We start from the raw sequence: 5203 nt of genomic DNA, 5'->3' as shown, positions 1-5203 counted from the left end.
TGAGTAGGTAGGTATTACAGGCATACACCACTAGTTATAATGTAGTAACCATATTTCAGTATCATTTGTTTCCCAATGTATTTTCTTCTGAAAAAATAGTCCATGATCTGGAAATGCAACAGAGTACCTTCCTAGCAGCTCAAGCACCTGAGTTCAAGCCCTAGTAATAGTCACATACACACACGCACACATACACACATATGTGTGTACATATACACACATGCCTGTTGCTTTTGAAGGCTGCCAAAAGTATCTAGCCTGAGCTAAAGTAAATCAAGGCTCTTCCAGCAGGATCAGAGATTGGAACTGGTTGTAGGAGAGGCTATGGTGTGCAATCAACCCACCATGTCTGCCACACACAATCCTTCTTACCTAGCCCATATTAAAGAATGGTTTTTCTTTCTTGCTATTGTTTCTAACATATTTATAAGGTGATTTTTTTTTGTTGCTTTGTATGTCCCTCCCCCACAGTATAACCCCTGTTTTCACTGTATTTGATGTTGGTATAATTTGGGGAGGGGAAGGGAAAAACAAATAGGGATACATGTGGACCCATTGCAACAATGAGATGTACAAGATACTATGTCGAAAAATGAACTTTACAACTTTGGCAGGGAGGGTGCAGGGGTGGGGAGGGAGATGGAAGGGCAGGGATGGGAAGGGGAAACAAAGGAGGAGGCAACAATGCTTGATAAGAAATGTACGCATTACCTTGCTCATGTAATTGTAATCCCCTCTGTACAGTATTTTCACAATAAAAAAACTTATTAATTTAAAAAATGTGAATTTTATATAAGGTCAATAGGAAAATAACTATTTTAAAGTAAAAACTGTACTAAGTACAGCATATATAGAGAAGTATACAAAAGTGTGTATCTTGATGATTTTTTTTTTTTTTTTTTTTTTTTTGGTCAGTCACGGGGCTTGAACTCTGGGCCTGGGCGCTGTCCCTCAGCTCTTCAGCTCAAGGGAAGCGCTCTACCACTTGAGCTACAGCGCCACTTCTGGTTTCCTGATCGTTTATTGGAGATAGGAGTCTCACGGTCTCTCCTGCCCGGGCTGGCTTTGAACCGCGATCCTCAGATCTCAGCCTCCTGAGTAGCTAGGTACAGGCGTGAGCCACCAGCGCCCGGCTTTATCTTGATGATTTTTTTGTTCAAATTTCTATGTAGTATTCCATTGAAAGGACTGAAACAAGGAAGCAAATGATTAGATTTGCTTTTTCAGAGAGACCAAAGACAAAGAGGCATTGTGTGTATGTGTGTGAGTGTGTGTGTGTGTGTGGCGTGCACCTGTCTGTACTGAAACTTGAACTCAGGGGCTTGAGCTTTTTGCTCAAGGCTAGTAGTACTCTAACACCTGAGCTTTTAGGTGGTTTGTTGGAGATAAAAGTCTCACAGAAAAGAAAAAGAAAGAGAGGGGGGAAGGAAGGAAAAGAAAGAAAGAGAGAGAGGGAGGGAGGGAGGGAGGAAGGAAGGAAGGAAGGAAGGAAGGAAGGAAGGAAGGAAGGAAGGAAGAGAAGAGAAGAGAAAACCAACCCTATTGGGGTTGATAGAGTAACTCGGTAGAACACTAGTCAATGAGCAAAAGCGTCAGGTACTGAGTTCGAGTTCCAGTCTTAGAACTAAAAAAACAAGAAAGCAAAGTTTCACAGACTTAACTGCCCAGACATGAAGCACCAGCACTGAGTGAAACCAGATATTATAATGGTCCAGACAATAGCTGCCTAATGTCAAGAAAATGTGAGATTATATATATATATATATATATATATATATATATATATATAATGGAAATCTATGTTTCCATCAGAAAGAATGACACTGCCCCATTTGTAAGGAAATGGAAAAAATTGAAAAAAAAAACATTAAGTGAAGTAAGCCAGACCCAAAGAAACATAGGTCCCATGGCTTCCCTCATTTGTAATAATTAGCATAAGTCTAGAATAATCCTAGCAGATGAACTGAATAGCTCAATATCTATGTACTTTTGACCATATAAGATGATGCTAAGTGAAATGAACCCCAAGACATGGACACAAGAGGTTTTTCTTTGTTGTTGTTTTTAATGTACTATGTGATGTCTTGTTTCTTTTGTATTTGTCCCTCTATGGTTTATCCCCTGTTGTCACTGTATTTGATTTTAGTACCCTAGGTATTGTATATATGTTTATCTGAATTAGGAAGGGAAGGGGAACAACAAAATGGTGAGACAAAGGACAAAAAGAGGAACCAATGCAAGAGTGATACTCACAAGAAAATATGTTGGATCTGTACAACTGTGTGTGGGGGTGTTGGAGGGGAGGGAAAAAGGAAGAAAAATTAGGGAAGGGCTAACAAGTTAAACAAGAAATGTACTCACTCCCTTACATATGTTACTGAAACCTCTCTGTATGTCACCTTGACAATAAAAATTTAAAAATAAATAAATAAGAAAAATCCTTTAATAAATGACTCCTATCACTGTCAAAAAAAAAAAAAAAAGAATAGTTGTGTATCCTATCTGGGATTGTGGTTGGGTTGGTGAAGAGGGTACATTTGAAGAGAGGCATTTGGGGCATTGCAGGAAAGAACATACTCAAGTTTTATGGCTCTAAAACTTACACAATTCAAGAGTCCTTTTTTAAAAAAAATTATAAATGTACCAAACATATATATAATTATTAATATAAATATATTGATTATATATATATTAATTAAAGGCCTTGAAAGCGCTCTACACAAACTTTCATCAAGTCATATAAATGTATCTATCTCTCACTATAGGAGAGATTAACAAATTCGTTAAGAATGAACATTTAGGGCTGGGAAGGTGGCTCAGTGGTAGAGCGTTTGCCTTGCATGCCTGAGGCCCTGGGTTCGGTTCCTCAGCACCACATAAGCAAAAAGAAAAAAGCCGGAAGTGGTGCTGTGGCTCAAGTGGTAGAGTGCTAGCCTTGAGCTGAAGAGCTGAAGGACAGCACCCAGGCCCAGAGTTCAGACCCCATGACCGGACCCAAAAAAAAAAAAGAATGAACATTTAGTGTTCGCTTCGGCAGCACACACATATACTAAAACTGGAACCATACAGAGAAGCTTAGCATGGCCCTGCACAAGGATGACATGCAAATTTGTGAAGCGTTCCACATTTTTTTAATTGTAACCCCTCTGTATGGTTTGAAGATCGAAGTCTGAGGATTGAGGTTTGATGCCATCCTGAGCAGGAAAAGTCCATAAGACTCTTATCTCCAACTGATCACCAAAAAGCCAGAAATGGAGCTGTGACTCCCCTAGTAAAGTGCTAGCTTTCAGCACAAATGCTCAGAGACAGTGCTCAGACCACACACAGAGCTAGGCAATCTAAAGTTAAGGTAAAAAGACAGTTCACACCAAGGACAGTAAAGGTGGCACTGTACCCTTCACTGGGTACACAATGTCTAATGGACTGTAACCATTCTAGGAGTTATGGTGTAAGGGGAATGTGGATAGCTCCTAGGGCCTCCAGAGGGTCATTGAACACGATGAGACCACAATGAATAACTGAAGTTATACCCAATCTCCACTTAAGGGTGCTCATAGAGCAGGGACAACTGGTGTGGTAGGGCAAATGACATGGTTCCAGAGCTGATTTACATTCTACAGAGATATGAAAATCAGCCAAAGGTTGGCTTAGGGTGAGGGGTGGGGAAATGATTTCAGCTAAATGAAATGAAGAACTTCCTAAAATATTCAGGATTCTGTCAACATTTTGAAGGCTCACTGACATTCATTCAAAGGTTGAGTAGCTCGTAATGATGTGCTAAAAGGAGCCTGGCACTGATACTGCATACCTGTAATCCTAGCCACTCGGGAGGCTGAGATCTGAGGATCATAGTTCAAAGCAGCCAACCCTAGCAGGAAAGTCCACAAGACTCTGATCTCCAATTAACCAGCAAAAGCCAGAAGTGGTGGTGTGGCTAAAATGGTAGAGCACCAGCCTTGAGCACCAAAGCTAACAAACAGTAACCAGGCCCTGAGTTCAAGCCCTAGTAGTGGCACATACATTCACACACACATACACACACACAAATTGCAATTAAGTGATCAGTTCACATGACCTAGAATTCTGAACCTTTTCCTCCATACTGTTTTCTCCACGTGTCATGTCCTAGCGACCTCTCCATTGGAGAGCTTGATGGGCAGTATGCTTGCAATCCATCAGCTGAAATGTAATATGATTGACAGCTTTCAAAGAGAAAAAGTATACATGGTTTTTATTTCCTATATTACTCCCTTTACTTTTGAAATTGAGATGGGTAATGGAGCTGATGATAGTCTAACTGTACTTCAGCATGATAATACATTTCTATTTAGGCTCCTACAGAGATCAAGGAAGGGGGATTTACAGAACACATTATCTACTATCTTCCTACAGGTGATTTACTATGGTACCCTGAAATGTGGTTGAAGTCACAAGACGGATAGTAATATTATATTGTGGTATATATCCTGTTCACATCAGGCCTTCGTAATAAAAGCCAAACAGCAATCTACAGAACCTGTCTTAAATCTGCCATCTAAGATACTGATTGTAAAATAAAATGATCAAAGCACAGGTTATCTCTATATCGCCTTCCCCTGAGAGAGCGGGATGCAAAGAACTTCCTACTTTTTATTTATTTACATCCAGGCAACAGAAACATAAATTACATTAAAATCCTCAGTGGTGTGTGAACTGAATAAAGCAAACCTAATATGTAGCTAAGTAGATTTTTTTTAAACATCATAGAGTATAAGCTGTGTTGTTTCTTCAATCCAGTGCACCTTTTACTACATATTGATAATCAAACAAGCTGATCAAAAAAGTAACAGATTAAAAGTGGTGGCTCATGCCTGTAATCCTAGCTACTCAAGAGGCTGAAAATTTTGAGGATTAAGGTTTGAAGCCAGTCTGAGCAGGAAAGTCCATGAAATTCTTATCTCCAATTAACCAACAAAAAGCTGGAAGTAGAGCTCAAGTGACAGAGCAGCAGAGTAGGAAAAGCTAAAGATTAGTGCCCAGGACCTGAGATCAAACCCCAAATACTAGCACACACGCGTGCGCGCACGCGCGCACGCACACACACACACACACACACACACACACACACACACACAAGAAATGAAAAGAAAATATCAAAATCAAAACAAACTTCTCAAGCCAACAAGTTCATATACTACAATCCTGATGAAAATAGTTTATTATT

The 5203-nt window shown here is 39.8% G+C and overlaps 1 non-coding gene across 1 annotated transcript; it reads left to right on the top strand.

The window, feature by feature from the left end:
* The first annotated feature begins 3021 nt into the window (after positions 1–3021).
* On the top strand, positions 3022–3131 carry LOC122106379. The gene has a single exon (XR_006147155.1). It is a non-coding gene; the product is annotated as a U6 spliceosomal RNA (small nuclear RNA).
* The last annotated feature ends 2072 nt before the right edge of the window (positions 3132–5203 follow it).

This window comes from Dipodomys spectabilis, unplaced genomic scaffold, assembly GCF_019054845.1.
Source record: "Dipodomys spectabilis isolate Male_0828 unplaced genomic scaffold, ASM1905484v1 ptg000039l, whole genome shotgun sequence".
Taxonomy (NCBI): Eukaryota; Metazoa; Chordata; class Mammalia; order Rodentia; family Heteromyidae; genus Dipodomys; species Dipodomys spectabilis.
This window is presented reverse-complemented; position numbering and strand designations above follow the sequence as displayed.